Genomic DNA, 13217 nt, shown 5'->3' on the forward strand with positions numbered 1-13217 from the left:
AAGATATAACGATGTTCTTAAATGAACTAAAAGCGATTCAATACTTGCCTCCTAATTTCTGTATAGCAACAATTGACATTGTAAGTTTATATATACAGTACCAGCATACCCCATGTGAAGGGTGTTGATGCTATGAGAAGACTGTTATCCAACAACTACAACTATTCAGGCCCAGATGTGGATTTTTTTCTGGACCTTTTGAGTTCTTCATGCAGTTACAAGGATGTGCAATGGGGTCCTGTGTGGCCCAAGCATATTCAAATTCCTTCATGTTCTCATTGTAAAACGACTTCTTTTTCAGTGATCCTGAAATTGCAGTGAAAATGTTGTTTTACAAACGCTATATTGATAACATATTTGTCATATGGACTGGTACAAAAGAAGAGTTCATAGAGTTGATGACTCGTGTAAACCAGCAAGGCGTAAATATAAAATTTACTTATGATATTAGTGAGGAAAATGTAATTTTTTTGGATGTGTTTGTATAACAGATAGAGGGTATATTATCAATGATGGTTTATAACAAACCAACAGAATGCAACTCTCTCTTATCAGCAGCAAGCCATCATCCATCTGCACCTCAGAGGGGTCTACCCTTCTCCCAAATCTTGAGAGTATGACGCATTTGTGAAAATAAGGAAGATGAAACCAAGCAGATGGATGCAATGGAGAATCGTTTTCTACAGAGGATATTCCAGGACACTTCTAAGAGCAGCCAGGAAGAAGGCGATGGGAATCCCTAGGGAAAATTTACTGAAGAAAGCGATTGGCACCAAAAAATCCCATGATTTGTATTAATCAGAATTCCATAGCAAGTGATGCTATTACAAAAGCTTAAAAAAACTACTGGCCATTAACTAACAATGAAATGGACTTGCCATTGCTTAAAGATGCAACTTTGGTACCATGCTACAAGCGTTCCAAAAATATTAGCGACTGGGTCGTGACAATGGACATCCCGGGCTGGAATAAGAATACAGCTGAACAGCATTTTTTAACAAAGAAACCGGGTAATTACTGGTGCCGTGGCTGTACAACATGCAGTTTTTTGGAAGTGGTTGATCTACATCTTCAATCAGGAAAAAAGATTAAAATTCATCAAATTCTGACCTGTACAACCAAGTTCGTGATATATTTTATTCGCTGTCCCTGTGGTTTCCTTTATATAGGAAAACCTATGCACCAATTTAAGGAACGTATGACGCTCCACAGAAGTGCCATAGGTTTGGCCCTGGAAGGTAAAGCCACAGACCAGCTAGTTGAAAAACAATTTCGAGAGGCCACACATAATCTATCATCATTGAGGCACAAGATTATTGATTTGGTACAAGAATGTCTACATGGAGGAGATAAATCTAAATTACTTCTACAGAAGGAGGCTCGCTGGCTCTATGAACTAGATACTCTTGACAAAATTTACTAAGCGGCGGTTTGACGGTGGTTTCTATTCTATTCTAAACCCTGGGGGTTTGGTGGTGGTTTTGCAGCGGTTTATGAATGACAGCCCTGCTCTATTCTATCCTAAAATTTGTTTTGAATGTGCTTTGACGGCGGTTTTGCTATCTGCAGATTTAATAAGGCCAAAACCTCTGCAAAACTGCCATCAAAACACATTTTAGAATAGAATAGAACAGGGCTGTCATTTAGAAACTGCTGCAAAACCACCACCAAACCCCCAGAGTTTAGAACAGAATAGAACCCTCCACCCAACCGCCGGGGTTTAGAATAGAATAGAAACCGCCGTCAAACTGCCGCTTAGTAAATTTTGCCCTCAGTGTCCAAAGGGACTTAATGAGAAATTGGTACTGAATTGTTTCTTTTAAAAAACATCCTCCAGTAGCTTTCTGCTTTTTTGTTACAGATTGATAAGTTTTTCCGTATTATCCTGTAGGTCATATGCTATATGTGATATTTCATGGATGTTTAAACTCTTTACTATGTTTTCTTGCTTTCCAGTTTTTTGCTTAATTAGATATAATGCTGTGCTGTTATTGAGCAGTATATAGTTTTTTTTTATAGAGGTATATTATATTCTGATCACACTGACTGATACTATGTGCTATATTTCTTCTCCCAATAGCAGGACTGATGTAAAGATGTATCACTCTGTTATATGCAAGGATTGCTTATTGTTTATACTTGTCTCCCAGCAACTGGTCTCCTGCGGCTGACGTCATGCGGCCATGACGGGGAGCCGCACTGATGCTGATAAAGGTCAGACAGAGAGACGGGGGCTGGACTGCACTTTGGGTGTATCTGGTGAGGGGTGTATATAGGTGACTTAAGATTTTTGTATTATTGTCATGATGAAAATTCACAATTGAATTGAAACTTTAACTTTGATTGGTGGGGCTCCGTGTCATTATTATTAACAATTGCCAGAGTGCCGCCTGATGTCTGTATACTTATATATACTATTGGTATATCCCATTCCTGGGTATTGTTTAGATCATATTTATGCCACCTCTCTAATTATATGTCTCCCCTGGTAGATGGCCATAAAGGTCACAGGATAATGTGTAATTGGAGAAATAAACTGACAACCCAAAAGATGGCTGAAGCTGAAACTTGCATCCCAAAGAATGGTATAACAACCAGCCCTGTGTTCCAAAGAGAGGATATGACGTTCCTAGTGTATTTACATGAAACAAGATGGCCACCAATGAACCACGCATGTGCAAAGAACAATACCGACATGCCAGACATGAAACGCGTGAGCAACATCCAGAGACTAAAAGGAAGTGACGCGGTGACCTCACTAGAAGTGGGGCATGAGGAGCGGAAATGACCAGAACGCGCACCTCAGATAGATCAAAAACCACACGACAAATAGAAGAAGTTACGCGGAGAACACGAAAAGACCTCACCCCAAGTGGGGCACTTGGAGATTGATAAACTTCTTAGAGCCACATATAACCCCTAATCAACAAATAAATAAACTTATGGACTATATGATACAACCCCACACCCATGTTCTTTATAGAATCAAGTACAGTATCAGCCTCCCGGCAGGACCAGAAGTGATATCACTGGAAGTGACATTAGGCCTGATTCAGACCCACTCGCGAGCGGCTGTCCGCTCGCAAGTGGGTCAATGTTATGGACTGAGCATGCGCACGATGGAGGGAGCTCCGTCGTGCGCATGCGCCAGACGCGACGAGCGAAGGAAAGTCCTTCGCTCGTTGTGTCCGATCAAAGGGGGCGTGCTGTCAATGTTGATTGACAGCACGCCCCCTTTGGTGGGCGTGCCTCCCTGACGGGGGCGTTCCCACGGGAACGCCTCCCGTCAGAAGCCGGCCCACTGACATCACTAGTGATGTCAGTGGGAGTGATTTTGGCTCTGATAGAGCCAAAATCACTCCGGAGCTTGCGGTTGAAAACCTCAACCGCAGGCTCCGGCTCGCAAATTCGATGGTCGCGATGGTCTCGACCATCGCGACCATCACAATGCACGCTCGTATAGCCTGTGGGTGGTGACCCACAGCTATACGAGCGTCCAGGAGGACGCTCCATGAAAATGGAGGCCGGCCCTCATTCAGAGCGTGCGCTCTGCTCAGAGCATACGGCTCTGAATGAGGGCCTTTGTGTCTGGACCCATGTGCAGGAAATTCACCTAAGTATTAGGGTATAAATACAGCAACACCCCACAGACTCACCATCCTTACCCTTGAAGAATTAAACCAGTGATGAAACATGTTGGGAGCCTGCACCTCATTGATACTTTGAACCTCTCCTTCTAAAAACAAGATAAGCCTTGCATCTGTTTATAGATTATTTATGCACTTATATCTACCTTATCCAGAACCGTTGTCTTTTACCTTTTTATTTATGTTTCTTGTTTTATCTATTTTTTAACTATATATACAGCTGTATTTTTCTCTGTATATGTGCTCGTCATATACTTTATTAACTATTGGGCCAAAAACAAATTTTTACCATCTTTTAATTATGCAATGTTTTAACCACATATGTACTTTTGCACAAATAGCACTTAGCACTTTGTTTTTTTTTTCTATGGCACTTTAAGGCACATTGATCTGGTACACGGTTCACATATATATTAGAAATGAGCGGGTTCTGTTCCCAGAGAACCGAACCTACCCGGATTTAGCATATCCAAGTCGAATCCAAGCAGGCTCGGAGGTTCCCGCCTTACTCGGTTCTCGAAACCGAGGCAAAACCATAGAGACGGAAATCTCGCGGTTCGTGAGCTTTCATCTCTATGATCAATGTAGTTTATAAGGGACCACACGACGGACGCCATTTCCACTCCGGCTGTGTAAAGTGAACAGGGAGGGTGGGCAGTGTAGGGCTGGGAGAGGTGCTGGTGCTATCTGCTGTGTCCTGGGCTGGTGACTGCTGATCCATTCTGGTCTCTGGTCATGGTGCTGTCACTAATCACTATCACTGTGCTGTCTGTGCTGATCCATTCTGGTCTCTGATCACGGTACTGTCACTGTGCTGTCTGGTGATCCATCTGGGCTGTCTGCTGTGTCCTGGGCTTGTGCTGTGTCCATCTCTGGGCCCAAGTTCTGGACTCCAAAGAAAAAAAAAATTTAAAAAAAAAAAATCAAAGTTTTTTTATACTTTCCTGTGTGTGAATGCGTGTTAGGCTTAACCACATTAGCGCACAAGAGCCAGCCAGCAACGCACATTGTACTTGCAACCTTGTTCTGCCCGACTCCAGTCGTTCAATAAAAAAAATAATAATACAAGTGTCACTGTCTTATATATTTTTTTCTTCTGTGCGTGCGTGGGTGTTAGGCTTAACCACATTAGTGCACAAGATCAAGCGACTACAGTCGTGTTCAATCAAAAAAAAAACCAATGCAAGTGTCATATTTTTTTCTTGTTTGTGTGGGTGGGTTTTCGGCTTAACCGCAGTAGTGCACAAGATCCAGAAAGTAACACAAGTTGCAACCTTGTGCTGCCAGACTCCAGTCATGATCAATCGTTACTCTGGGGCCAAGTTCTTCTGGAGCTGACAAAAAATATAAATCATCATTTGTCGTTTTTTCTAATATTTTTGTGTGTTCGCACGACTGCACGTGTGTTAATTTTGTAACCGCACCTTGGCTACACTATTGGTGATTGTGACACTGCTTCTAGACTGCAGAAAAAATATGGAGGGCTGTCAGATGACAGGAGAGCAAGGCCAAGAACCACATGTTGTAGCTGCTGCCAGCAGTGCAAGGCCGTCAACTTCCTTGACCTCTAGGAAGGCCCATGCCCCAGGGCTTAAGTCATGCCATCGATATGGTAGTAAAGCAGGTTTTACTGAAATGAAGAAAAAAAAATTGAAAGGATATTTGACTTTAGATAAACAAAAAATTGGCAATATGCCATTCACTGTGGCAAGGAAAGGAGAAGGCCTTGGCCTTCTTACTCTATGGAGAAGACTTCTGATTCTGATAGCCCTTCTGCTTGTAGTAGTAGTGGTGGTGGTCCAATCACAAATGTGAAAGTTGTTTAGACAGCTCCGGAAAAACCAACTGTGTGCCCTGAAATCGAAATCGCAAATCCCTGAGGAGAGTGCAAGTGTGTCCGCGGTTGCCATGTGTGAGCCCAACCTAAATACTAGTGTACTGGAGGATCCTCCAAGTTCTTCCAACATTTGTGAGCCCTCTGTAAATGTGGGGAAGGGTAGTCAACATCTTGCACATGTAGTCATTGAGGATGCTTCTGTGGAATTGCACATGGAGGAGGAGGATATTTGGTGGATGAAGGAGCTAAGGATGATGAGGATGTTGTTGGTGTTGGTGATGAGGATGTTGATGCCGAGGATGTCCTTTGTGTAAGTAAGGCAACAGCTGTTGCCCATGGTTTGAAAAAGCCAAAGCCCATTGTTGTCATGCCGCGACAAAAGACAAAAAATCTAGTTCTCACGTATGGAATTATTTACATCCCGATCCGGACAACAGTTGTCAATCCATATGTGCACGTTGCCATGCAAGAGTGAGTAGAGGGAGGGACCTAAACCACCTAGGAACCTCCTCCTTGTTACGTCACTTGGAGCGCATTCATCAAATATCAAAGTGTACGTTGCCAAGTTCCAACAGTTAATTCAGGTCCTGTGTCCTCGCTACAAGATCCCTTCTAGATTCCACTTCGCTATAAGAGCAATTCCAAATCTGTACAAGGACATTAAAAAAAATTATAATGTCCTCAGAAATGCCGTTGTACCCACTGTCCACTTGACCACTGATATGTGGACAAGTGGGAAAGGGCAAACTAAGGATTACATGACTGTGACAGCCCACTGGGTAGGTGTATTGCCTACAACAGCAGCAGCAGCAACATCTCCCAAAAGACAGCTGATACAGAGGCAGGCTACTCTTTGTATAACTAAGAGGCATACCGCTGAGAACCTCTTAGAAAAACTCAAGGAAATCATTGCTAAATGGCTTACCCCACTTGGACTCTCCTCGGGATTTGTGATTTCAGACAATGCCACCAATATTGTGAGAGCATTACATCTGGGCGAATTCCAACACGTCTCATATTTTTGTCAAAGCTGAGACAGAATCGGTTAAAAATTAAATCTGCACAACGCCATTTTGCGAATGGCATTGAGACTCCATTTTGCGACTGGCCATCCAGCACCATTTTAGCGAATCTCACACATAAGTACATTCGGCGATGCTATTAGTTAGCGTCGTGCAATTCCCACACAATGGATAGATGTTAAAAGTCCTCATTAAATAAATACAGACCGTCAACGTCACTAAAACATTTAAAATGATCAACCCTGCAAAACACGTACCATGGTGTACTCCACAAACACATAATCGCACAACGCTAACTAGCGTCTTTTCTCAATACCCCAATAGTTACACATTGCACACTTACATGAAAAGGTTCCCCAGCATTGAAGTGTAATATTCAAGGTTTATTCAGTATTAGTAATGTTGTGAAATAAATGTTATTTGATATCTAAGGTTTAGTACATGGTACATGATTTCCGGTATCATCGGTGAGGAGATCGCAACATGTGTCTGCAAACTATGGATCATAGAGAGTTAAACATTAAAATGTAATCTGTAATGTAGCCAGCTTAGATTTATTATGCAGCGGGAAAATGGACACAACAAGCTGTTGGAGGCTGGATTGTGACCATACGAACTGACCTATGAACTATACTGTAACAGAAGAACCAGGAAGAAGAACCATTGGAATCATGCCAACCTGTTCTATTGTATTGTCTATCTCTGTTAGGGTATATATGTGGGCTCTCTGAAACTGGATCCCAGTCTTCTTGCTTTGCTGTTGACGGAGGTTTCATCTTTGATGCCGGGATCTGGATCCAGAGCGCATGCGTATGTAACGACTGTACCTTGGATCTGTATAATTTATTTGCACTAATTGTATTTAGATCACAGCATGTAACCATCTGTTTTTTTATGTTGAATAATAATTTTTTGTGCTTTGGAACCACAATCAAAGTCTGAAAACAATTATTTCTATTGTGCGACTCATAACGCTAAATAGCGACAATTTTAGAGTGTATAGATAGGTAGGAATCGATAGTTGGGGGCTCACAGTGTCACTCGGTCACTCGGTAACACTCGGTCGGCAAACTCTCAGCAAAAGGGTGGAGGCGCCATAGCAGGAAAGAACGCATTGTGCCTTCGAAAATCTGCTACCACTTTGTTGCTGAGAGTCCGCTACCCGTTATTGTGTGGTTCAAGGAGCGCTGGTTAGAATCCAGGGACAAGGGAGGAAAAAGTTTGTTTTCCTTCGTTGATAGAATTTCATGTTAAAAAGGGGAAGTCGCACAATAGCGTAAGGGTAATAATGCGTTTTGTGTAGTAGTCGCATTATTGTGTATGCGACTAGTTGCACAATAGCGTATGCGTATTTCCTGTATTGCTGCCATGTGTTTTAAACAAAGCCATTGAGATTGCATTGTGATATTGATAGATAGCATTGTTGTAAATATCTTGATCAGTGTTGCCATAATCCGGGAAAACGTGTATTTTTCTGCGCAGAAAAAGGGTATGTAACAGTGAACATTTGTTGGTAGGGGTAACATGTCCCCTAGTTAAGGGTATGGTAGGACCCTTAAGTGCTAGGCGCCTGGTGTCGGCCTAGTGGCTCGGTAGTAGATACCGCAGTCTATACACATAAGCAGGTGTAGTTGTTGTCTTTGTTGTAGTTTCGGCTCTCAGTGTGATTACAATATTCAGTGATCAGTTAGGGTTATTTGAGCATTGTAATTGAACAGCACAGTTGTGGCAAATTGTGATTGTGAACTGAGTAGAGGGTGGACGAAATCACTGTAAAGGGTAGGTGTTATTGGAATGCCTACATGCTAGCAGTTGAAAGGTAGTCAAAAAAGGATTAGGTGCGTGGAAGCAGCCTGGTTATTCTTCCATAAGTGTGTGGGCGCATCCTGTTAATATCGTCCACAGATAATTCAAAGGAACATAAACATCTGAACACATATCTCAGAGTACTATTAGTATTGACCCCGTATTCCTTATTCCCTAAATTGGTATAGATATAAGTCGGGGGTGCTGCCAACCGACAAAAGAGGTATTAGAATATCACAAAAAGAGAGAAAGCAAAGGTTTGTCCTTATATGTGGCGCACTTTTAGAAACTTATATAAAATATAACATCTTTATTGGATATACATTAAAAAATCCAAACGGAATTGTTTTCAGCGAAATAAAATAAAAAGGGAAAAATGTGAAGCTATTTATAGAAAGAATGTGATATTAAAATGAGAGAAAAAGCCTTGCCGTGTGAGTTTATTTCATATTATTGTTATCATTGATATCCATGCTGTATGAAAGTAAGTAGTATAATTTACAGGGCTACTGTGTTAATTAATGGAAGATACACTTTCTTCCCATTATATGAGCATTGTTTGAGTCCATCTCCCCCTCCAGTCAATGTTCATACAAATAAAAGACAGTAGTATTTTCAAACGTGACAGATAGTTCCTATATGACTTTATCTAAACGCTATTATGCGTTTGTAATCTATTTAAATAATTCTGGAATGTGTATTTATATTATTTGACATTAATTGCAACTCCAATTCAATTATTGAGATATTAACTGCCAGTATAATCCATTCTTGGATGTTTAGCTTTTACTGATAGTTCTCAATTGTAGAGAGCAAAAGGTTTAGCTATACTTGTTTGTTAAACAGATTCAAATTGTTTTATATTATCATTGCTATTGAGCTTATAATAGGCCTGTTGTCAAATACAGTTAAGATTCACATATACGGGAAACACAGATTGTCCTGTAACTGGACGTTTGCCACATACATACAGATGTCCGTTAAATGGACATGTAATACACAGATATTGTAGTGTCCTATAACTTAATGGATAGTGTGTTAATTATATATTATGTTCCATTGTAGTGGTGACTTGTTGTTAATGAATAAATAAGAGCGCCGTACAGCCGCTACAATGAATTATTGTGCAACAATGTTGCCAGTCACCATCACCTCAGATAAGACACAAAGGGTTTTGCTATGAAACTGTCCTGTAACTGGACAAAACTACAATACTGTGGTATTATTCATATATTGATTAAGGCATGGAGTACACACGGCAGGCATACTGCCGACGCGCATTTCGCTGACTAGCTTTATCAAGGCAAGACGATTGCCTCTACCACCCTAAACTATATTCATACATGGAGACCAATGAGATCATCTCCTTTGGTCATGTGGTCTATTGGACCAATCCAGCATTTGGTTATAGGACCACTCCGAGTCCCGAGTCTTAGCCAATAGGGAACACTGTTTCATACATCTTCTCAAAATAAGCGAGGTGTGTCCCCGACCTCCAATCAAGTTGCCAGTATCTCCGGTGTTAGTTGTAAGTCCACCGTGCTTGTATTTGCATGACGGAGTTACGGGGGTGTGTTCCTCTCCTCCAATCAGAGGTCCTGTTTAGTTCTATGGTGTTAGCTGTAAATTCACCGTACTTCTATTTATATGACGGAGTTGCGGGGAGATGTTCATCTCCTTCAAAAAAAGGGGGGGGTCCCCTGATATTGAAGATATAGTTATCTGTGTATTATTTATTAATGTTTGGAGATTAAATTCTCATCTTTAGGGATCAGCATAACAGGGATAGAAGAACTTTAGATCTAACCGGGCTTGGAAACATTTAAACCCCCAGTCTTGTATTATAACATATTAGCTTCCTATATAGGGTATAAATTGATGAATTAATAATAAAAGGAGGGAAGAGGAGAAGAGAGGGGGGGGAATAGGTAAAATAAATAAATATAGTGAAAACCATTTTTATAAATTAGTGAAAAATAATAATCCTTTTAACTATATCTTTAATATCCTAGATATTAGTGAACCCCAATCCATATATTAATATGTTAATTTATACCTATAATTAAAGTTAATAATATATCAATGTAAATATTAATAATATATCGGTGTGGATGCAAGTTGTAACGTGAATTACATATAAATGTTACAAAAAAACCTCTTAATCTTAGTGTAATCTATACGTGTCAATAACATAATAAGTGTAAGAAAAGGGAAAAAGGGAGGGGAGTGTAAGAAATCCTTCACATTTAAGTGTAATCTATGTGTATAAATAACATAATTAGTGTAGAAAAAGGGGAAAAAAGGGGGGCAAAGGTATAATGAAAATAAGGGGGTGATAATAAACCATTAAAAATAGTGAACTATTTTTATGAATATAGTTTAGGGTGGTAGAGGCAATCGTCTTGCCTTGATAAAGCTAGTCAGTGAAACGCGCGTCGGCGGTATGCCTGCCGTGTGTACTCCATGCCTTAATCAATATATGAATAATACCACAGTATTGTATTTTTGTCCAGTTACAGGACAGTTTCATAGCAAAACCCTTTGTGTCTTATCTGAGGTGATGTGACTGGCAACATTGTTGCACAATAATTCATTGTAGCGGCTGTACGGCGCTCTTATTTATTCATTAACAACAAGTCACCACTACAATGGAGCATAATATATAATTAACACACTATCCATTAAGTTATAGGACACTACAATATCTGTGTATTACATGTCCATTTAACGGACATCTGTATGTATGTGGCAAACGTCCAGTTACAGGACAATGTGTGTTTCTTGTATATGTGAATCTTAACTGTATTTGACAACAGGCCTATTATAAGCCCAATAGCAATGATAATATAAAACAATTTGAATCTGTTTAACAAACAAGTATAGCTAAACCTTTTGCTCTCTACTATTGAGAACTATCAGTAAAAGCTAAACATCCAAGAATGGATGATACTGGCAGTTAATATCTCAATAATTGAATTGGAGTTGCAGTTAATGTCAAATAATATAAATACACATTCCAGAATTATTTAAACAGATTACAAACGCATAATAGCGTTTAGATAAAGTCATATAGGAACTATCTGTCACGTTTGAATATACTACTGTCTTTTATTTGTATGAACATTGACTGGAGGGGGAGATGGATTCAAGCAATGCTCATATAATGGGAAGAAAGTGTATCTTCCATTAATTAACACAGTAGCCCTGTAAATTATACTACTTACTTTCATATAGCATGGATATCAATGATAACAATAATATGAAATAAACTCACATGGCAAGGCTTTTTCTCTCATTTTAATATCACATTCTTTCTATAAATAGTTTCACATTTTTCCCTTTTTATTTTATTTCGCTGAAAACAATTCCGTTTGGATTTTTTAATGTATATCCAATAAAGATGTTATATTTTATATAAGTTTCTAAAAGTGCGCCACATAGAAGGACAAACCTTTGCTTTCTCTCTTTTTGTGATATTCTAATATCGTCCACAGGTAAGTGAAAGTAGCCTTGATGTTCTTTCACCAGCCTATATCTCTATTGAAAAGTTTAGGGTTATTTTCCCAGAATGGGAGCCAAGGGTAGACATGTTAGATGATGTGCTGCTGTTGGAAGCGCCGCTTGGGTCGGCATGGCATATTATGCATACTAGGTACGGTACTTATGAAACTAGGTACTGTGATGTATGGTTTAAAATGACGATGAAGAGTGTTAGACCGTTCCCCAGAATTGGCAGCTTTGATAAGGAGGTATTGAACAATGTCCGAGATAGCATCTGTAGGGTGCACTCTCGAATGAAAAAGATAAAGTATAAGGAGTGTTTAAAGTTGTGGCAGCATGAGGGGGATGCATGGCTTAAAGGTGTGCACACGACGCAAACTAGTGTCACGAGCATGATGCAGGAGAGTGCGCACACAGCACTAAATTGTGGTGCATGCGTGCCACGAAATGGCACGCACGCACGTCAAGGTAGCATTGTGGAAGGTATTGCCAGTGGTTCACACGCACCACCACCGCCCTATGCGGATGGGGGAGGAGGTACAGTCGATTTAAAAACTCATAAAAATATAACAGGTAACTTGTACCCTCTCTTGAGTAATCACAAGGAAAATGTTTATGATGCGGATGATGAACCTGTTGTTATGTCTGCCATTTCCCTTGCTGTACACATGTTAGATGCTCTATCACAACAAGCACGAGTGGTGGCCCCATCTTCATCAGTGATAGTACAGGAAGTGTTAACATCCACTGCACCCGTAGAGGAAGTTGTTAACCATATACATAGCAGTAATAGACTAAGGGCCTCATTCAGAGGTGGTCGTAGGATGCAAGCGGTCGTTCTGAAACAGGGCGGCCGCTTGCATCCTGAACGGCCGCCTCCATGTCGGTCGTTAGGCTGTGGGTCACGACCGCTAAGGGTGATGGTCACAATGGTCAAGACCATCGCGACCATCATGGCTAAGGTAGGGTCTCATCAACCTTAAGCCCCAGGGAGCTTCCTGCTCTGTTTGAGCAGGAAGCTCCCCACTGACATCACTGATGATGTCAGTGGGGCCACCCCCAAAAGGCAAGCATTCCGATAGGAACGCCTCCATTTGGCCGGGCACGCCCCCGGCTCACCCAGCAAATGGAGCGAGCTGTCACTCAACATTGACAGCTCGCCCCGTCTGCTACGAGACCCCTAACAACGGATCACCCATCGCTAGCCGCGTCTCACGCATGCGCACAACGGAGCCGGCTCCGTCGTGTGCATGCGCACTGGACCAACATCAACCCAGTTGCGAGCTCGTAGAGCTAACGACCGGGTCTGAATAAGCTCCTAAATCCCCAGCCAGGTCACAAGGTCAAAGGTAGCAGTGCGGCCGGTCTGCATCCCATTCGGACAATGACTGTTCCAAATGGGAA

Source organism: Taudactylus pleione, unplaced genomic scaffold, assembly GCF_031769625.1.
Source record: "Taudactylus pleione unplaced genomic scaffold, aTauple2 ptg000329l, whole genome shotgun sequence".
NCBI lineage: Eukaryota > Metazoa > Chordata > Amphibia > Anura > Myobatrachidae > Taudactylus > Taudactylus pleione.